Here is a 23,911-nt window from a genome sequence, read left to right as displayed (position 1 = left end):
TATTCGTGTGTGTGTGTGTCTGTGTGTGTGTTTAAGCCTTTTCTGGATGAAATTGGAAATACTATGATTCTTTTGGGACTTGTTTTATTTGTTAGATGGATTCAGAGTAGTGTTCAGGGAAAGAGAAATTCAGCTATTCAATATCGTTGCCTTTTCCTTTTGCCTCAGGCTATAATATGACAGCATAGCTCTAAAACTAATTCTATCTTTATTTAAAATTATTTTTTCATTATGTATTCCTTTCTTCAATATTGATTTTTACAAAATATTGCATTATATTAACATGTATTTTGATTGCAAGTTTTTTTTTGTCTGTTTTTTTTTTTTTTTTTTTTTTTTTTTTGGCATCTCATAAATTATTTGCCCAAGTCAAGGGCCTCCACTCATCGTATTTATGCTATTTATAATATTTTTCTAGTCTGGCTGTTGGGGAAACGCAATTTCTGACTCTGTGAGCTTTGGGCACCGCTTTATCTAATAGTTTCAGACCTTTTCTTGTCTGATCTTGGTTAGCTCTGCCACATGTATGTGCTGATCATTACTCAGCTGGATACTCAAGGAGGGATCCTCTTAATATTTCTAGTGTTCTCTCTCTATGCAGCAATCTCCTCTTTAGAGATCTCTAATGAGAACTCTAGCTAACTTCTCTCTGGGCTCTCAAACTTTTCTCTTTAATTAAGCAGTCATCTGGGCTCTGCCTGACTTCCCCCTCCCTCATGTTGGCCTGGAAACTCCTAAAACAGTAAGTTGTAGTAAAGATGAAACTTACCTTATTTATTTATCCTGTCTCAAGGATAACTGTCCTTCATTGCCTGAGATCTAGTATGTTGAAATTGTTATTTTATATATTTTGTCATTGTTTTGATTGTTTCCAGCTAAAGAATAAATATGGTAGTTTTGACTCCATATTGTCCATAGGGTGAAAAGTCTATCTACTTTCAATCAAGTATGATCAGTATTTGGTATTTCTGTCCCTCAGTTTTCTCATTTGAGAATTGGGAGTATAAAAATATGATTAATATAATTAAATATAAGGGTGAAATAAACTAATATGTGTTAAGTGTTCAGAATTATTTTTTGGTTATAAGGATGCCTATTAAAAATATGCATGCCATTCTTAGTCACAAGTTATTAACTGAATTACACATCCATCCAGGAGACAAAACACAGTGACTGGAAGTCATATGTAAACATGAAGATTGACAGCAGATTTATCCTATGGAGCCCATTCTGATGAGAATTATTAGATATACAAAATTGCAAAATTTTAAAAGGATGAGTAAATACAGGCTAGGAGGTGGATGTCAATGATTACATTTTCTGAAAATATTTTGCTTAGGTTAGATCTTATCTAGGATTACATAGTATGTATAACTATTCTTTCATAAAATTGAAATTACTCTAAAACATAATAGAATTGCCTGTATGCCACCTTGACTGAGATATCAAAAATTATATATTATATTTGAAACTTGATATATTTGAGAAAGTTTAATTTTGGTTTCCAAATTGTTTTCTTAATATGTATGACTACTGTTATGTTCTCTTAATTCAAATGTCATCATATTCATTCAGGCATTTAAGTTGGGTCCCTTGTTAAATTATGAATGAATTAATATTAGAAATAATAATTATTGGTGTTTTATTATATGTAACCCTACAGATGTTTTCACAGACTTTTTGAGTTGCCATTCTAATGCTCCATGGATTCCAAATAATGTTTTTGTTTCTTAAGATAAAATCATATTGCAGCCTGCAATTAATAATGAGGTAGAAAAATTAGTCTAGTATCAAGACATCAATTAATAAGTCATTTCCTCTATCTAGTTTTATTTCTTTATTTTCAAAATGAATAATTGTTACATTTGTGATGTGCCTTATAGTTCTGAAATTCCAGGGTTTCAAAAGACTTAGTATGAAAAATAACACAAAATTTTAAAACTATAGAAAAAATTATTTTAAAGAATTTGAGAGAATGTAAACATATTTTTAGCATAATAACAAATCATAGAGTCTTTTTATTGTGTTTATATTTATTAATACATGTATGGTGTTACTATTGATAATGGGAGATATTTTTTAAATGTTTGGGGACTTTAGGAACATGGGCCACCTTATAGGCTACAGAGTAGAGAAAAATATCTTGTATTTAACCTATTCTTATACTAATAAAGGTGATCAGGGAAACAGTAGATGAAATTATATTACACATATTTCTACTTGTTACTGCCAAGAAAATTTATTTTATGCATTCCACAAAGTAAGTCTCACAGAGGACAGAAATTGCATTTCCATATTTATAAATAAGAGAATTAAAAAAGAGAGCAGGGAATATTATAAGTTTAAAAATATTGAATATAAGAGAGTAGTTAAGTATAGTTCCCTGACTGAAATGGAAAATAATGAACAAATAAAAGCTAAAGTGCTGGTCTAGTCTAATAACCAACTGCATGACTTTTGCGTAGGCTCTATTTAAACTACTTTCCTTAATATATGTCTATATATATATGAATAAAATGAGAATAATATTACAGGCAAATGTGTCTAACATATGTTAATATAAAATGCTGCATATATAAGGTAGCAGAGTTAGACAAAAATATTAATGTTTTTGATTCAAGATTTTGTATTTTTACTGGACCATATATATTTGCTAATTGTATGGAATTCTGCTGTGAAAGTATACATTTTTTTAATTCTATTTATTTGTCACTAAATGTAAATATAGAAGAAAATTGTCTAAAATTAACTGCTAAGGTAGAAAAATAGAATAGATTGGAAAAATAGGTACTTGCTTTAAAGGTCAAAATAATTAATTCTACTTATTTACTTTATTGCCCTATGCTCAAATGTTAAAGATCTGTGTGTTGATAAGGATAAGAAAAAAAAAAAAAAAAAAAAAAAAAAAAACCTTGAGAAAGCAGCAGAGCCCTGTTTACATTATAGGAACTCAGACGCAATTTGAAAAAATAAAACAAACGAGGAAAGTAACTTACCATAGCCACACAGTTTTTCTTCAGTGTGTCACCCTCTTGTTTTATTAAAGATCAACCAATGAAAGCATGTTTACTCATTTCTCATCATATAGAACTTTAACCTTACCTTTCAATGAAAATATGTAATCAATTTCACTATGTTGTTACCAAATGTATCTGAAAAATGTAAGAAAATGTTAAAACCTTACTGTTGTTTTTCTTCCTTTTCCTCCTCCTTGTCATCTATTTTTCCTGTCCTCCTTTTCATTCTGTCTGCCCCCCTTTTCTCTCTGCCCTCCTTTTCTTAGAATCTCATCTTTTTCTCCTTCATGCTATTTATCCTATCATATTCCCTTTCCACCTTAAGAACTCACATTGTCAAAAGTGTATAAATAGAATTAAGAAAAATAATAAGACTGATTTCATTTAGTATTCTCCCACTATTTTCACACCTATGGTAACTTTAAATTTTCTCAATCAATGTCCCCAGGTTGCTCACTCATGCTTGTCCATCGCTAACCCATAAACCTCTCCTTATAACTGGCCCATTTCAGGCTCGGCCTGACTCATCTTGCTCCTCCACCTTGTCAAAGATAAACCAAACCTGCCACTAGTTAAGGGGATAAGAACAGACTGCAGTCAATAATATACTAATACAGTAAGAAAAAGAGTACCACATGAACTAAACTCAACTTCAATTTGTATAGCTATTACTTGATATTTTCCATAGAGTATGAGAGAGTACGGAGGAGGGTGAGAAGGAGTGAAAAATTATAAAAGGCAGAGACTGGTCCATGAGAAAGCCATCTGGGTCTGCTAACCTGGCGCTTATTGAAGTTAGGTTTCTATACTGCCACAGAACCTGGGGTGGGAGTGGGGAGCAGTAGCCTGATCTCTAGAATATACTGGAACAAACAGGACATTCTTTAAGTTGACTTGAGTTTTCTCAAGAAGGCTCTTCAAGGGGTACAGAGAACATCCTAGGAATGTAGTCTTGAGCTGTTAGAAACCATGTTAGTGTTTGTTCAAGTCTTCATGGGCCAAGGTTGAGGCCCAGTCAAGAAAAAATATCTGAGGAGCCTGGCTAGACTTTGTCCAAGTAGAAAATCTTTGCCTCCTTGTAGCCCTGGCCATTATAGATTCACTGAATCAAGGCGCCCCATGCCTACCTAGAAAATCAGTTTAGTTATTCTTTCTACCACGTAATTCCTATTATGTGCTATTTTTATTTATCTTATTCTGTTTTCCTCAAAGAGCATGTGGGATGCTTGATAACTAATTTCCAGTCAGTAGGGTGTGGGCTGTCAGCAACATGGTGCCATGGTGTGAGAGCTCCTCTGACCTTCTGGGGTCTCTTCATTGACCTAGAACATCTGATCATCAGTTCCAGCTTACTTCCTTAGACTGAGTTATCCTAACTGCTGATTAGGATTTGAGACCTTTTCCTTTTGCTACTGAAGAAATATTAACATAATCTATAATACTTTATTTCATTCAACTCTTCAATGTCATCTTTTATGACTCCTCAGGCTCTTCCATTAACTTGAAGTATCTGATCCAGCCATGAATCTAAATAACACAGTGTATGCATCTCCTTCTCCAGATGAGAATATTTCTCTTGTGTTTTTCACTTTTCTCAAATTCTTTCACATTTTCTCCGGATAGAAAAAATATAGAATAATGCAGAAGAACACATCTTACTGTAAGAAGGAATGAATGACAGGGATGTAAATTGCCTTGTTAAACATTACTCAGTGAGTTAAAAATAGAGGGAGTTTTACAATTCATTTTTGAGCTAAAGATATTTCATTGAGTCATATACTTAATCTTATAAAATTTTCAGATAAGATAACCAAGTTTACACATGGAAGATCATGTTTTGGTGAAGCAGGAGACCACTCCCTCTCTCTCAATCAAGAATATATTACATTTTCCTTTCTCTATTATATTTTCCTCCTCTACTCAATAGGACTATTACGACGATAAGCACAGAAGTAAATCTGATTTTCTCTTAACCTGGGTTTGTACTAAATACAAGAAAAAGGTCCTAATTATTATTTAGTTACCCAATTTAGTTGAAGAACTTATTCTTCATATATTAACTATAATTTCTTACCTTTCAAACTCTCTTGGTACCCTTGCCTTTCCTATTATCTTCTGTGTATCGTAAGTATGCATTCTTAATATGTAGATGTCTCTGGAGCAAACTTGTCCACAAATATGGAACTCCTTAAAGACAAAAAGGAATTATGTTAACATAACTCAATAAGTAGTAATGAAACAGAACACCTCCTAATGCCATTTTATATTATTGAAATATATTTTTAAAAAATTAATATTCTTTTTCCTATTCTGTTCAGGTTGCCACTTCTCAATCACGCAGTTAGCACTTGATAAATTCCCTATGTATTACCAGAGGAAAAATGTATAAAATACGTACTATATAATTAATGCATATATACACACACATAAAGGAATACTATGAACTATAATATTGTCCACAGAGAAATAAATAAAAAATTCAAATTATCAGACATGTTTTTTTGTCTTTTTTCTCCTATTTTCTTTGGAGAAATAGAATTTCTTTACCTGTTGTATTACACATTGGAGAAATATGTGTAATATAATTTCACCTATTTTCTTTTTTCTCCTTTTGAATTTTTTTCTTTTTTCTCCTATTTTCACATTTCTTTTCTACTATGATCAGGATTTGGTGAAAGTGTACCTTTTCAGAAAATGCTACTGTGCATATGATTTCACTGAGGCTATATACCTGAATTTACCAGATCTACCTCCTGATATAATTTGGCTCTGTGTCCCTACCCAAATCTCATCTCAAATTGTAATCCCCAGAATCTCTAGGTGTCAAGGAGGGACTTGTGGGGAGGCGATTGGGTGGTGGAGGCAGTTTCCCCCATGCTGTTCTCATGATGGTGAGTGAGTTCTCACGAGATCTGATGGTTTTATAAGTGTTTGACAGTCCCTCCCAAGACTTGCCACCTTATGAAAAAGGTACTTCTCCTTTGCCTTCCTCCATGATTGCACATTTCCTGACGCCTCCCCAACCATGCAGAATTGTGAGTCAATTAAACCTTTTTCCTTTATAAATGACCTAGCCTCAGGCATTTCTTTATAGCAGTGAGAAAATGGAATAATACTGAACTGTTTAGTTTAATACATTTTTATCACTCATTGTAGCTCCATTTTCGTATCCCGCACTTCTATTTTGTCTCCCTTCCAAGACCTAGTAGTGGCACAGTCTACCCTGTATGGTGGTTCAGATGGCTTGGCTTTTATGTTAGTTCAGGTTTTATCTTGGTGTCTTGCTGTGATGATTCCTAGATGTGTAATATTGAAAAATTTACTTAGTTATTCTAAAGCATATTTCTTTCCTTTGTAAAATTGATTGGTTGGGGATTAAATGAGATAATATATCTGAAGCACTTTATACAATATATGTCACCTAACAATATTTTGTTAAATGTCAGTAATTATTATAATGAATCAAGTTATATTTTATGCTCAGTAGAATGCCTTTCTGGCTGCCTATATTCCATGAGAACATCTAGAAAAGTCTTTTTTGTTTGTTTGTTTAATAGACGGGGTCTTGCTCTGTTACCCAGGCTGGAGTGCAAGATCATAGCTCACTATAACCTCAAACTCCTGTGCTCAAAGGATTCTCCTGCCTCAACCTCCTGAGTATCTAGGACTGCCAGTGAACTCCACCATTTCCTATTTTATTTATTTATTTATTTATTATTTTATTTTTTGTACAGACAGAGTCTTGCTGTGTTGTGCAGCTAGTCTCAAACTCCTGGCACCAAGCAATCCTCTAAGCTCAGCCTCACAAAGCACTGGGGTTACAGCCATGAGTCACTGTACCTGGCCCTGGAAAAATCTTAAACTAGAATCACAATAACCTCAGATATATCTATATCTATATCTATATCTATATCTATATCTATATCTAGCTATTGATCTCTGTGTGTGTATACATATATATCATTTAGTATGGCTGTGTCTTGCTAAGTGATTTAATATTAAAAAATGTTGATTTAATGATGGTTCAACATAGGTAGATGGATTAAGTTTTGATAAATAATCAGCATGCTTAAGTTTTGGGATGATTATTTGGAAAGCTATAGGCCTTCGTAAAGAAATACGTATCTATACCTGTCACATTGGCTTTGAGTATTGGAAGGCAATCATGTCATCTCACATACTTTCTTAGCATGTAGAAGATCCACTCCATATTATTGTATTCAAGAAATCAAATGTCTAATGCAGGAGAGTACACGATACATTGCCTTTAAGGAGTTCTCAGGAGCACTGTAGGAAAGAGTCTTGTTAATCTAGCTTTTACTTCAATAACAAGAATACTTGTCCGTCCGTGAAATAGAAGCCAGGCTTGGTCCTTGTTTGTTGTCTGCTGCTTTCTCTTTGCTGTAAAGACATATTTGAAAGTAATAGTTGGGTTATATCATTTCTATTAACAGTAAAGTTTTAGATGAATTCTGTTTCTCCCAAGTTTTCAGATACTCAAAAACCAAACGTACTTGCATGAAAAAATATAGCTTTTGTATGGCTCTGTTCTCACTGCTGGATGTGACACTCTTTATTTTATTCTAAACTTGTTAGCCCTTTTGGTTCTGAGTATCATTGGATAATAAAATTATTATCTCATTAATCTTGGTTCTAGGCTTTACAGTTAACTAAATTTCTTCCTCCCTCTTCACTCAACAAATCCAATTAATTGATAAGTCTGGTAAACTTATTTCATAATACTTTTTAAATTTGTTACTTCTTTTCCATGTCATTTTGAAGATAACAGCATTCTCATATGTATTTTACTTCTTTCTAATACATTATTCCCATTATAGTTTTTTAGTTCTATTTATATTTTTCATAAATATACTTTTCCTTATGCTCTCTCCTGCTTACAAATAGTAGTAATTCAGTATTGACTTATTTGTCAAATATATGTTGTGGAAGCTATCACTCTCCAATGTACTGAAATGTAAAAATATAAAGACATCTGACCACAAGGGAAATCATAGTCCAAAAATATTTTCAACTTTACTAACTTCTCACTGCTCCATAGATGCTCCTTTCATATATTAAGACAATCCTTTATTACATCTATTCTCCTTAAGTGCAACAACATCCTATCTCATCTTCTTCCACCTGCACTATTAAAGAGCAATGTCAATCCTGGCCTTCATCAAGAAGTCCCCTAGAAACTTCAGGACAATATAATCTTTGCCCATAAATTGTCCTCTTTGTATTAGTTGTATAAATTTTTCAATTTTTTAAAAATAAAATTTTATCTATGCATATTTCCCAATGTATCATAAGCAACATTGAACTATATTCAATATTCAATAAATGTAATTTTCTCAATTAAGACCAAAGGACATGTCATTCTTCAGTATGAGATGCATGACTAGAAAGGCTGGAAAAAAAAAATAATCAAGTCTGGGTGACCTTATTAACAAGCTATTATGATTAATGACCAAAGTATGTGAAGTGCTGAGGTGACAGCATTGAATTCCTCCTTGAATCGACTATATTTGGTTTCCTAGGCAGGCAGGAGCACAGATGATCTAGGAAGTTTGTCACATTAATCTTTGATACCTTTCAGACCCTCCACTTCCCTCTTCTCCATGAAAAGAGTGGGAGTTTTTGTAGTCTTCTGATTTCCAAGTTAGTAAAATGGTTCCCCTAAGAGTAATTTTCTTTTAGATAATGCCTCACATATTTAGTTTTCTTATTTTTTATCAAACTAAATAGGAAACTGGGAGCAGTATCATCTCTGATATAGCACCTTAAACAGTTACTGAGTAAAGAAGAAAGAGAGAGATATTGATTAGAAATTAATTGTTGTCACCTTGGCCTGTTGCAACCCTTACACTTAGTTTTCTTTTACAATGTGGAAATTGTATGAGTCACTCTTTTCTTCCTTTGAAAAGCCTGCTCGAAGCATCTACCTCCATTGGTTTTTCATTACTAAAAAATCATGTTTGAAATTATTTGTTAAAAAAATCTTTTCTGAACTCATAGAATTCTGAGAATGCTCTGTAGATACATGTGTTTAGCAGATACAATCCCTCAAATTCACACAGGAATCCAGTGCATGTCCTCTTCTATGTAGGAGAAGTTTGTCAGTTTCAGCTTCCTTCTGAGAAACATCCCAAGGGCTTACTGACTGATAGGAAAGCTAAACTTTCCCTGACAATGTTGTAGAACATATGACACAACAAAACGTTCAGGTTTTGAATTTTCAAGTCTAGGAAATAAAATAAAGGTGAGGAAAGAAAGTAACACAGTCATTACTATATCATCCCACATGCTTCTCAGTATCACCCACTCATGTTCAAAGATGCAGATTGGGAGGCCACCTGTGAACAATAAATTTGTACAGATTTTTATCTGTTCACTTTTTTGTGTGTTCATACGTATGTATCTGTTCGACTATTTTTAAACAAGAAAGAAAAGTGTATAATAAAAAAATTAATAGAGCACAGTTTAATTGTCATCTAATTTGTATCAGCGACCCTCTTATGTCCATATGATCATAGCATCTTTGAAATAAAATCTACATTTTTATATTAACAGATCATTCTGATTATTCACATATAGTCCAGGGATTCTAGACCCACAATAAGTTTTTTCAAATAACAATGTACTAAATATCCGTTTCCTAAATCACCTCACTACTGAATGCCCAACCATACTTTTAGAAGAGAGACTCAAATACAGCTTTAGAACATGTTGATGGGAAGCCTTGTTTTCAAGATAAGGATGGGTGATGGACCATTACCCCAGACCAGGTATTTGCCTGCCTCACCTCCCTTTTCTCAGTTCCCATGAATCTTTCTTCTTCCTGTAGACACACTAATACTATCAGAAAATACTAAATGACCCGAGGCTTTGATGAAACAACCACATTGTAACTAAATCTCTTCACACACAAAATCTGATATGATCTTCAGACCTGACAAAAATCTATGTTTCCTGGTGCTATGTTGGAGATAAGCAAACCTATGGAAAAACTAAAACCCCAAAATCATATTGCATGTGACTTTTTACCTTGAACTATGATGTAACAGAATAAAAAATTAATAACTAAACATAAAATAATCTTACAGAATATGTGAAATATGTAGAGAAACTGGACAAAGAAAACACATAACCATGCTATATAGACACTACCCAAGCCCAGAGCATATGGGACGTTATTGGAGTGGGAAGGGGAGGGGCCATGAGTAGGCAGAAAGAAAATAAAAAGATTTTCTGGTAAAAATAAATAATGAACACACAAACAAAGGAAACCGTATAATATCCAACATGGAGTCAACTTATATAATAAAGTAGAACATTAGCATATCAAGATATTACCACATAAATAAGAGACCAATCTTAAAGAAATTACAATAATTGAATATTTAAAGTTATTAAAAATGATGGATTAGAGATTTTAAAAAATAAGTGTAGAAAAAAAACAAAAACTTGAAAAGAAAGCAAAATGAGTGGAGAGTGCTATAGGTATCTATCAGGTCAACTTGATACAGAGCTGAGTTCAAGTCCTGAATATCTTTGCTAATTTTTTATTTCAATGATCTGTCTAATATTAATATTGTGAGTTGGGTGTTAAAGTCTCCCATTCTAATTGTGTGGGAGTCTAAGTCTCTTTGAAGGTCTCTAAGGACATGTTTTAGGAATCTGGGTTCTCCTGTGTTGGGCACATACATATTTAAGATAGTTAATTCTTCTTGTCGAATTGAACCCTTTACTATTACGTAATGCTCTTCTTTGTCTTTTTTGATCTTTGTTGTTTTAAAGTCTGTTTTGTCAGAGACTAGGATTGTGATCCCTGCTTTTTATTCTGTTTTCCATTGGTTGATAAAATTTCCTTCATCGCTTTATTTTCAGCCCATGTGTGTCTTTGTATGTTAGATGGGTCTCTTGAATACAGTTTATCAATGTGTCTTGGTTCATTATCCAACTTGGCACTCTGTCTTTTAATTGGTGGATTTAGTAATTTCCATTTAAGGTTAATATTGTTATATGTGGATTTGATCTTGTCATCACAATGCTAGCTGGTTATTTTGCAGACTTGTTTACGTGGTTACTTTATGGTGTCACTGGTCTGTGTACTTCAGTGTGTTTTTGTAATGGCTGGTAATGGTATTTCTGATCCATATTTAGTGCTACCTTCAGGAGCTCTTGCAAGGCAGGTCTGGTGGTAACAAATTCTTTCAGCATTTGTTTGTCTGAAAAGGATCTTATTCCTTATTTGCTTATGAAGTTTGGCTAAATATGAAACTTTGGTTGAAAATTATTTTCTTTAAGAATGTTGGGGGCCGGGCATGTTGGCTCACGCCTGTAATCCCAGCACTTTGGGAGGCTGAGGCGGGTGCATCACCTGAGGTCAGGAGTTCAAGCAGCCTGGCCAACATGGTGAAACCCCATTTCTACCAAAAATACAAAAACTTACCTGGGCGTGGTGGTGGGCCCCTGTAATCCCAGCTACTTGGGAGACTGAGGCAGAAGAATCGCTTGAACGTGGGAGGCCGAGGTTGCAGTGAGCCGAGATTGTGCCATTGCACTCCACCCTAGGCAACAAGAGTGAAACTCCTTCTGAAAAAAAAAAAAAAAAAAATGTTGAATATTGGCCTCCAATCTCTTCGGACTTGTAGAGTTTCTGCTGAGAGGTCTGCTGTTAGTCTAATGGGCTTCCCTTTGTAAGTGATCTGGCCTTTCTCTCTGGTTGCCCTTAACAGTCTCTCAGATCACAGAGCTATCAAAGTAGAATTCAAGACTAAGAAATTCACTCAGTACAACTATATGGAAATTGAACAACCTGCTCCTGAATGACTTTGGGGTAAACAATGAAATTAAGGCAGAAATTAGTAAGTTCTTTGAAACTAATGAGAACAAAGATAAAATGTACCAGTATCTCTGAGACACAGCTAAGGCAGTGTTAAGAGGGAAATTCACAGCACTAAATGCCCACATCAAAAAGCTAAAAAGATCTCAAATTAACATCTTAACATCACAACTGAAAGAATGGAAGAACTAAGAGCAAACGAACACCAAAGCTAGCAGAAGACAAGAAATAACCAAAATCAGAGCTAAACTGAAAGAGATAGAAGCATAGAAAACCATTCAAAGGATCTATGAATCCAGGAGCTGTTATTTCAAAAAATAATAATAATAACAAAATAGATAGACTACACTAATAAAGAAGAAAAGAGAGAATATTCAAACAAACACAATCGGCAATCATAAGGGAGATATTACCACTGACCCCACAGAAATACAAACAACCATCAGAGAATATCATAAACACCTTTAGGCACATAAACTGGAAAATCTGGAAGCAGATAAATTCCTGGACACAAACACCCTCCCAAGACTGAATTAGAAAGAAATTGAATCCCCGAACAGACCAATAACAAGTTCTGAAATTGAGGCAGTAGTAAAAAGCCTGCCAACCAGAAAAAACCCAGGGCAAGATGGACGGACAGATGAATTTTACTAGATGTACAAAGAAGAGCTGCCACCATTTACACTAAAACTATTCCAAAAAATTGAGAATGGACTCCTCTCTAACTCCTCTAACTCCTCTAAGTCATTCTGTGAGGATAACAACATCCTGACACTGAAACCTGGCAGAGATACAACAGCAACAAAAAGAAATTTTCAGGCTAATATCCTTGATGAACATTGATGCAAAAAGCACAACAAAATACTATCAAATCAAATCCAGCAGCACATCAAAAAACTTATCCGCCATGATCAAAAAGGTTTCATCCCTGGAATGCAAGCTTGGTTCAACATACACAAATTAATAAGTGTTATTCATCAACTAAAAAGGACTAAAGACAAAAAACACATTATCTCAATAGACACAGAAAATGCTTTTGATAAAATCCAATATCCTTTCATATTAAAATCTCTCAGTAAACTAGGTATTGAAGGAACACATCTCAATATAATCAAAGCCATTTATAACAAACCCACAACCAATATCATACTGAATAAGCAAGAGCTGAAAACATTCCTCTTCAAAATTGGCCCAAGAGAAGGATTACTTCTCTCGCCATTTCTATTCACCATAGTGTTGGAGATTCTGGCCAGGGCAATCAAGCAAGAAAAATAAATAAAGCGTATTCAAATAGGAAGATAGAAAGTCATATTATCTTTGTTTGCAGATGACACGATCCTGTACCTAGAAAACTGCATTGTCTCAGCCCAAAACCTTCTTAGGCTTATAAGTAACTCCAGCAAAGTCTCAGGATACAACATCAATGTGGAAAAATCGTTAGCATTCATAAGAATCAAAAACAGTCAAGCCAAGAACAAAATCACAAATGAACTCTCATTCACAATTGCCACAAAAAGAATAAAATATCTAGAAATAGCTAACAAAGGAAGAGAAGGACCTCCACAAGGAGAACTACAAACCACTGCTCAAAGAGATCAGAGATGACACAAACAAATGGAACAACATTACCTGCTCATGAATAGGAAGAATCAGTGTCATGAAAATGGCCATACTGCCCAAACCAATTTACAGATTCAATGCTGTTCCTCTTAAACTACCATTGACAGTCTTAACAGAAGTAGAAAAAACTGTTTTAAAATTCATATAGAATCAAAAAAGAGCCCAAATGACCAAGGCAATCCTAAGCAAAAAGGACAAAGCTGCAGGCATCAGGCTACCTGACTTCAAACTATACTACAATGCTACAGTAACCAAAACAGCATGCTACTGATACAAGAACAGACACATGGACTAATGGAACATAAGAGAGAACCTAGAAATAAGACTGTACACCAAAACTATCTGATCTTCAATAAACCTGACAAAAACAAGCAATAGAGAAAGTATTTCCTATTCAATAAATGGTACTAGTAGAACTGGCTAGCCATACACAGAAAATTAAAACTGGATCCCTTCCTTACACCATATACAGCAATTAATTCAAGATGGATTAAAGACTTCAATGGAAAACACTAAATTATAAAAACCCTAGAGGAAAACCTAGGCAATACCTTTCAGAACATTGACACAGGCAAATATTTCATTACAAAGATGCCAAAAGCAATTGCCACAATGGCAAAATTTGACAAACATGATCTAATTAAATGAAAGAGCTTCTGCACAGCAAAAGAAACTATCAACAGAGTAAACAGATGACCTACAGAATGGGATAAAATTTTTTCAATCTCTTCATCTGACAAAGGTCTAATATCCAGCATCCATAAGGAATGTGCACAAATTTAGAAGAAAAAGACAACAACCCCATTGAAAAGTGGGCAAAGGACATGAACAGATACTTCTCAAAAGAAGACATACATGCCACCAACAAACATATTTAAAAAAGTGCAACATCCCTGATCATTAGAGAAATGCAAATCAAAACCACAGTGAAATACCATCTCACACCAGTCATAATGGCTATTACTAAAAAGTCAAAAAATAACAGATTCTGACAAGGTTGTGGAGATAAAGGAATGCTTTTACATTGTTGGCAAAAGTGAAAATTGGTTGAACCATTGAGGAAGACAGTGTGGCAATTCCTTAAAAACCTTAGAAACAGAAATACCATTTGACCCAGCAATCCCATTACTGGATATTTGTCCAAAGGAATATAAATTGTTCTGTTATAAAAACACATGCACATGTATGTTCATTGCGGCACTATTCACAATAGCAAAACCATGGAAACAACCTAAATGTACATTAATGATAGACTGTATACAGAAAATGTGGTACATATACACCACGAAATACTATGCAGGCATAAAAGGGAATTAGATTATGTCCTTTGCAGGAACATATACTTTGCAGGAACATATCCTGAAGGCCATTATACTTAGTAAACTAACACACAAACAGAAAACCAAATACCAAATGTTTTCACTTATAAGTGGGAGTTAAATGATGAGAACACATGGACTCATAGAGGGGACAACATACACTGGGGCCTACCAGAAAGCAGGGTGGTAGGAGGGGGAGGATTAGGAAAAATAATTAATTTATATGAGGCTTAATACCTGGGTGGTAAAATAATCTTTACAGCTCACCCCATGACACATGTTTACCTATGTAACAGACCTGCACATCCTGCACATCCTGCACATGTGCCCCTGAACTTAAAATAACATTTAAAAGAAAAAAAATACAAAATGACTTTTTGAAATATTTCGTTATTGAAATTTTATAAGAAATCAATGGGCATGTTAAATTGCAGTCCAGATGCTAATGAGATAATATGCAAACTTTGAGATAGATCTGAAAATATTATTGATATTAAGCTGGATACATAAATTTATGAAAAATAGAAAACATAATGAAAACATGAAGACACATGTAACTGTAGTTTCTTGAAAAGCAAATAAATATATTGAGAATTTTTTTCAGTGATTGTGGATGAAAAATAGTCACAATTGAAAAAAGATAAAACTCCTAAAGTGGAGAAAATCAGATTAACCACTTACTTCTCATCACTAATAATGAGATCCATAACAAATAAAATGTCCTGAAATTGCTAATGAGAATAATTCTTAACTGAAAATTCTTTGCCCAGCTAAGTGTTCATAAAAGTGTAGAGGAAATATGAAGCTATTTTTCAGGCTAAATATTAAACAAATTTCACACTCAAATATCATCAAATAAAGGACTACCAAAAATGTAAGAAAAAACTAAAACTTGAGAGGAAAGAATGGAATGCAGAAAATGTTAATAATTAGAAACCCTGGTAGGTAAAAGTTTCAGAAATTTAAATAATTATTGACTAACATTACTTAATTTGAAGTTTAAAAGAAATAGAAAATGAAATATACCACAATAATGACACAAGCTATCTCATATTTTGCTTAGAGTTTTAATTGCTTTACATATAACATTTCACTTCTCATTGTGACTCATTCCAGTAGATATTCATCTTCTCCCTATATTTTGAAAATGAAGGAAAAAAGGAATTTAAATTGTATATTTCTCTAAGGTCATAAGCAATTGAGGTGAGATTTGGATGCTGTCAGTTATGAAGCTGAAAGAATTGATGAGTTCTTACTTTCTTAGTACTTGAGGAAAAAGACAGAGGGATTGATTAAGATGTACAAGTTGCAATGTATGAGTATCATGCAATAATAGAAAATAGATATGCAATTGAAAATTAGAGTAGATAAAACAGGAAAGATATAATCAAATTACTAATTTTCAGGAAAAGAAAAAACTAAAAATAAACCATAGTTTATATAAATCACATTATATAATTGCGTATAAAGTCAGAAAACATAATGGCAGGGAAATTTTAAAGAACAATAATTAATTAATTTAATTATTTTTGTATATCTAATATTTGTTAGGAATTTTCCTAGTGTGAGAGATAAATAAATGAATAAAAGCTGCAAAAATTTATTTATCACAGAGCATATCTCTTCACAATCACAATAAATATTAATAATTTCAACTGAATTTGAAAATAGTTTTTTACAATGTGCAAAGAACGAAAATTTAGTTATACAATGCTTACAAGAAAGAGCTAATAGGAAAAAAAATACAAAAAGGTTAAAGGCTTAAAGATGGGAAGAGAGTACCCTCCCCCCTAAAAAAATGCTGATCAAAAGTAAGCTTATGCAGCTGTATTAAAATCAGATAAAATACACTATAAAGAAAAAAGCTTGAATTGAAATAACCATAATTTACTTCACAATATTAAAATGAAGACATTACCAGGGAAACAAGGTAAAAATAACAAAAATTATATCTCTAAAATATCTGAAACCAAAGTGTGCAAAAATATTTTTAACATGATGAATGCATCAAAATATTGTTAGGTTTTTATGAGACTCTCTTCAGAAAGTGATAAGTCATTGAACAGGAGAGAAGAGAGTAACAATAAAGGGACAGAGAAAGGGAGGAAGGAAAGGAGAAAAGAGAGAAGTAAAGAAGGAAGGAAGGCTAATGGACAAGCCAAACAATGTAATCAGTACATTAAATGAAAATAAAATAAAATCTACACTTAAAAGACAGAGATGAGAAGGCTAGTAAGATCCACATGATAATGAATGCGATTTGACAACTTCAGTAAGAACTCAATAAACTTAAAATATATCCATATAGTTACACATGTTTTGTGGGTGTTTGTGTGTGGTATATATACACACATATACTTTCTTTCCCAGCTGAGAGACCTGGACACAGTGGCATCCCAGTATCAATGAGCTCACTAAGCACACAGATTTTGTTTAATAATACCATTGTCCCTTAAGGAAAACATGGCTCCTTAAAGAAATGAGTCATTCTAGGACTTGGGAATGGAATATAAAAGATGAACCTGAAGCATCATGTATTTTAATAAAGTAAGGGATGATAATATAATAAAAATCTACAATGATGAAAGTATGTCAAAGGGACAAAGAAACTAAAAGTGAAAGAACTCTATGTGACTGAAATGGAAAACTAAACTAACTAAATAAACACTGGATTATAGCCCGAAAGTATAATAATATACATTCATCCATAATGAAATTAATAAATTTAGTAAAAGTTCGAGAAAAGAAAAAAAAAAAACTCTCTTGAGCAGATTTCCCAGTTATTTATATAAACATTTCACTTATAAGGACATAAACTTTAACTTTCCACTTCTTAAGTATGGATTGTGCATAGTTACTTCCTTCCAACAAGAACATAATGCAAAAGGGTAAAAGGGGGCACTTTAAAGTGGAGAAAATCTGACAAACACTACATCAGTCAGGTGATCAAGGTCAACATCAACAGTAGTATATCACATTAACAGTTCACACCCTTGATGGAATACAAGGAAAATGGCACTTTACATTTGCGGTCTTCCTCTTCCAAACTGATACTTCCCCTCCTAACCATGAGAATAACAGTAAACAAATCCTGAATAAAGTATTCTGCAAAATAGATGACTTGTATTCCTTTAAATATCAAGATCATCAAAAACAAGGCAAGTTTGAGAAACTGTCATACTCAGAGAGCCAAAGAAGACATGATATCCAAATGCAATGTGATACCCTGGAGGGGATCTTGAAACAAACAAACAAAATATATGAAGAGCATTAGGTTAAAAAAATTAAGGAATCTAAATGAAGTATGGTCTTTAAGAACGATATATGAATACCATTTTATTAATTTTGAAAAATGTACAACACTAAGATATTAATACTAGGGGAATTGAGTTTATGGGATGTCTCTGTATTGTCTGAGTAATTTGGAAATCTAAACTATTCTAGAATTTTAAAAGTTTATTAAAAAAACAACAACAACAAAAAAAAAAAACAAAGACTCATTTGGCAGACTAGGGTAAAATACCAAAACTCACATACATACATTTCCAAGAAATGTACTTTAAATGTTTTAAAAATAATAGGTTAAAAATATAGTGGTAAACATTATGCTAGGGAAACTTTAAATCATTAGAAAGCTTGAATGTTTATGTTAATATTAGCAAGAGTACACTTTGAGATAAGGTATTGTCTTAGTTATTTTGGGCTGCCATAACAAAATACCATAAGCTGGGTAGCTTATAAACAATAGAAAATTATTTTTCACAGTTTAGGAGAAGTGGAGAGTTCAAGGTTCAGGGATAAGCAGATTTGGGTTTGGTGAGCTGCTTTCTTGCTTTCTGGTTGCTGGATGTTGCCTCCATCTTTCTATATCCTCACATGGTGATTGAGCTTTTATGTTTTTCTTTTTGAGACAGAATCTTGCTTTGTTGCCCAGGCTGGAGTGCAGTGGTGTGATCTTGGCTTGCTGCAACCTTCACCTCCCAGGTTCAAGGGATTCTCATGCCTCAGCCTCTGTGGGCCTCTTAAGAGGGCATTAATCCCATTCATGAGGGCTCCACCCCAATCACCTTCTAAAGATCCCACTTCTTTGCAACATTCTCATGGGTGTTAATTCTTCAACTGATGAATTTTGGGAGGACAAAAACATTCACACCATATGAAGAATATTATCAGAGCAAAACGTATATTTGATAATATTGCGAATGTCAATTCATCAAGAAACAAGACAATTCTAAAGGGTCTTTCTGAAGTTTATCTATAATTTTGGATATTTCTGTTTTTATTTAAAATTTTATAAAATCTCTTTTGAATAGAATGTGTTTACACACTTTGATGTATAATCTGAAAAAACAAATACTCTGTGTTTATTCATTCTTCCTATTCGTATTCAGTCCTCGATTACAATGGTATGTGGTTTCCATTGATTCTGGATTGAAACCATTTTTAATCTAGTTAAAAATAAGGGAAAATGTTGTTGGAAATATGGAATATACTCCTATATTGTAGTGACATAATTTATCCCAGGGTAGCAGTTCCAGAGCTTAATTTATAACAATAACTCAGTTTCATGGCTGATGCTGTCTATGGGCTAGACAGAAGAGTGATTATTCCGCTCTTTGGACTATTTTCAAATAAGAAAGTGTAAGATAGAACAATAAGCAGGGAAAGGGGGCCATTGTAAGCAGGCAATAAATGTCTGATCTGAGGAGGGGAAGGGAGAGAAAGTGGAAGGAGAGAAGGGACACAGGAAGAGAAAGAGAGAGACAGAGGGTGGGAGGGAGAGAGGTGGGGATGGAGGAAGAGCAAAAGAGGGAGGCCAGTACAGTGAGACCATTTCAGGAATGGAAAATAATTAATGCAGATGCTGCTTGTTTAGAGTGAGAAGATAAAGAGGCACATGTTGTACTTAAAGTTCAAACACCTGGACTATCCAAGCGAGACTGACAAAAAGGATTTTAAATTTGAAAGAGTGATGACACTTGGCATCCTCTCTCTGCACTACTTATTTGTAGTTAATTTTCATATCTGTCATTTCCTTCCCACATTAGCTAACTCTTTAGAATTATGTCTATAAAAATTTGAAAATTTACTCTGAATGTGTTGCAGTCTTACCAAAATCACCAATAAATTATAGTGCACACTTTAAAAATAATTTTAAAGTGACATAATACTCAGGTCATTTCTTTATGCTGAATTAAACCTTGTTATCTATTTTCTTACATTAGTATGAAATACAAGGCTGGGCTTGTCCTGCTTGGCTTCCAAGCATTAAACACTGAATTAATGTTGAAAGTGGGATAAACCACATTACAAGAGATTGTTTTTGGTATTATCTTGTGTTCATTCTGTTTTCATGTCTTAAATTCATTTTGTTTTCCAGTTGTATCTTGCCATGTCCCAAGCTTTAATTTCCAAGTAAAAATAGCATTAGGAGCTAAAACCCCTCTCTGAGTGTATGTGTTTGAGTATGTGAATACATAATGTTGCACATGGGGCAAGTATAAATGTAAAATAAAAATCACGCAACATTATTCTCTAAAGATATATGTTGGTGTATATATATTCATCATATTTGTAGAATTATATTTCTTTTTAAAATTGACTTTTATGCTAAATTATACAAACATTGCTACTTAGCACTGAGGGCACAGAGCCTATTCTGAGCCCCAAAGATCAATTTACTCTATTTCACCATCTGTTTAAAAACACATTTTTTTTTCATGTTTTTCATTCTGGCTGAATAGAATTAGAAGAGACAGATTGTAGCCTGTTAATTCTTAGCAAATAAATTCACCCCAGAAAGAAAGTCTAAACAAGGCAAGGACCCTATTACATCAACCATGTATAGGGTTGGAAGCCAGAGTGGATGCATTTTGTATTTTCTTAAGCTACTCATTGAAAAGTGAATCAGGTCATTGAAGTCACTATTATCTACCTCTCCATTCACACTTCAATTTTATAACTGTTCCTTCAAGTATTAGTGAATTAGGCTCAGTCAGATGCATTCAAATCTACTAGCACCGTAACTAGGCAAAACAGGAGTTCAGTTATGTAAGGGTTCCATTTGCCTCCTGCTCTCCAGGTGCTGGGCTGATAATCAGAGCCTGGGTGGAAGAGTAGGCAGAGACTCTTCAGAAAGCACATATGGGTTAGTGGGAAAACTGTCTTCCCCGGAGACACCCTACAGAGTGAAATCAAATGACTGATTCTTGAAAGACTCAGGAAGAGTTTGTAGAAAGGAAATGTCTGTTTCGTTCATTAAACACCTGCCTTATCCCTCAAAAATTTTAATAGTTTATACATAATATTTCAAATAAATCTTTTGTTTTAATAAGATATTGACCTGACTAAAGATCATTAGAGAAATTGTAGAAGTGCTCCTCTCTTTTATTTCACCAATGTTTACCAATTGAGCCTTATACGAAGTACTCACAGAAGGGGCAGGAAATACCCTGAGGCTTTGTTTCCATTAGATTCACATTAGATTTTGGTGCAAATTGAGGGGTGCACTTTCTGGCTGCTATTTCAAGTGTCTCCTCCAAATATATGTTAGGGAAAATAAATGTTCACTAAATCTTTAACATGTTAACATATTTTAATAGGAAAGTAATCAGAAATACAGAAGCTATGTTCTTCTTCAAATGTTATCTTTCAATGTTTCAATTTCTTTCACTTTCTTATGTTTGCCATCCTGTATAATATTGTTATATATTAAACAAGGTCATCTCATCATCAGCCGCCCTTCCTTTGACTCAGAACATTTTCCTCTTTCTTGCCATAGTTTATAACATATAATAAGTATTTCTCTGTCCGCATCAACCTAGGATTACAAATGAAGCCGATACTTTAATTTCTGATCTTTAAAGAACTGTGTGTCTTTCAAAACATTGGCCTTTCTCCTCTCCCTGTTCCCAAACCGATATACTACTGTCCTGTGTACAACTCACTACTGAAGAAACCAAACTTTTGCCTCAGGGAGAATTTAGGTGACCATAAGTGGGTATAAACATAGCCCATGGACATATGATTGGTTTAAATCTCCATCTGGCTACCCATCAGAGAGTCAACCAAAATCAGCATCTTGTCAACATTCTGACAGCCCCCAATACTGGAAATGAAAGACCATGGTGACCAGGGTGTGCGAGCTGCTCACAAAGCCACTCTCCTAGAAAAAAACACATAATCATGATTTCTGACCTCCTTTGGACATCTGGATTACACAGAGAATAAAGGGTTAAAGAGTGCTTTGAAATGGAGACACAGAGACCAAACATTGTATCAATCTAGATCTTGGCTCAGACCATCCTACCCAAATGGCACCAGTGTCCTGGGCTGGTCGCAGTCACCTGAGAAGGATGTGGAACATTTTGACAGAGGATCTATGCCTTGTTATTCAGCGGATATTGCTGCCAGTCAGAGAGGTCCAGGTACAAGGGTGGTACTTAGGAAAGCTCATAAAGTGTACTCAATGTGGTAGAGTCCCCAGAGGTGTAGGACCCAGGATAGGAGTCAGCTTTCTGTAGTCTATGGCTAGGACAGTTGCCACAATAGTGAAAATGAGATCAACTCTGTCTTATTCCCTATATATTCTTGCTCATTTCATTTTATCCATTATCCATAAGTAAACAAATAAATATATCTATAACTCTATGTGTATACATTTATGTACATATAGTATGTAAATATTTATATACAGTTGTAAGTAGGCAGATACAAATATAATATATATGTAGAAAAATGCATGTGTATCATATACTATGCCCTCTATAATAATATTTTTAGCTTATCGACAGGATTAGAAATAATTTAAAATAATTCAATGTTAATTTCTTGATAATTCTATAGTGAAATAAGCATAATGTTTAGGCATATTCATCAGTGTACATGTATTATAACAAAATAAACAATATGTTTGTATTGCCAAGTAGTTAATGCATCACATTTCAATTAGCAAGAATGATTCTCTATGGTATTGGGATGCTGAATTCAGTAGTTAGTGAACCATTTAATTCCTTCATTACCAGTTATCGCAGAGGTAGGTGGGTATGCAAAAAATACAAAATCTCCTAATCACTGTGTTTAGTCCAATAATAAGTAGCTACTCTGTTACAGAGATCACTATATTGCATGGTTTATTTTTTGCTTCTAGCTGAATCATTTACAAATTTACTTTTTCTTGTAATTTAAAGCTATGTTCATCATGCTCATCTGTTTCTTCTTTGTACTTTAATTGCATTTATGTCATTAAGCTTTGCTTCTGTTTAATTAATAAAATATCGTATACTCTCTAAGTTTTAAATGCAATTGTTTCGCATAAAAAATGGTATACTCGCTAAGTCTTAAATGCAATCTCGGGAACAGCATTAAATAAAATGTTTATGTTATGCTACTGTAACATAAGCTTACAATGTATTAGGTTGGTGCAAAAGTAATTGCAGGTTTTGCCACTTCTTGTTTTTTGAGACTTTTTTTTTGAGTCTCACTCTGTTGCGAGGCTGGAGTGCGGTGGCTCAGTCTCGGCTCACTGCGACCTCTGCCTCCCAGGTTCAAGTGATTCTCCTGCCTCAGCCTCCCCAGTAGCTGGGACTACAGGCACGCGCACCACGCCCAGCTAATTTTTGTATTTTTGTTAGAGAAGGGGTTCCACCATGTTGGCCAGGCTGGTCTGGATCTCTTGACCTCGTGATCCGCCCACCTCCGCTTCCCAAAGTGCTGGGATTACAGGCGTGAGCCTCCACACCCGCCGCCACTTTTTACTGGAAAAAAACCTCAATTACTTTTGCACCAACCTATTATTACACATACAGCCCTTCAGTGTTCACATTTCCTGAAGTGTCCTTACCAAAAGGTCTATCCTTTAAGTACTATCGAACACTCTACTTATGGATCTACCTTATGACTCTCCTTATGAATAGGCCTTATCACCCTCTAACTATTCTTCCTTGACTAAAATTTATTTATAGTCCTTAGAATCTATTTTGAGGATTAAAGACAAAGAAACAACATTGTCCTAGAACAGCTCATTAAAAAGGCACAGGTTATCTGCAAAAAAAAAAAAAAAAAAAAAAAAAAGTCATAGTTAATTTATATGTTGATTTCTTTTTCTT

The 23,911-nt window shown here is 34.0% G+C and overlaps 1 long non-coding RNA gene across 1 annotated transcript in view; it reads left to right on the top strand.

Moving 5' to 3' along the window:
- The first annotated feature begins 572 nt into the window (after window positions 1-572).
- LOC115894352 overlaps window positions 573-23,911 on the top strand; it is a 60,530-nt gene continuing 37,191 nt past the window's right edge. The window contains exon 1 of the long non-coding RNA XR_004054460.1: window positions 573-742. This is a non-coding gene — a long non-coding RNA (uncharacterized LOC115894352). The remainder of the gene's footprint in view (window positions 743-23,911) is intronic.

This window comes from Rhinopithecus roxellana, chromosome 17, assembly GCF_007565055.1.
Source record: "Rhinopithecus roxellana isolate Shanxi Qingling chromosome 17, ASM756505v1, whole genome shotgun sequence".
Taxonomy (NCBI): domain Eukaryota; kingdom Metazoa; phylum Chordata; class Mammalia; order Primates; family Cercopithecidae; genus Rhinopithecus; species Rhinopithecus roxellana.
The sequence above is the reverse complement of the archived record's forward strand: the minus strand, read 5'-3'. Positions and strand labels throughout refer to the sequence as shown.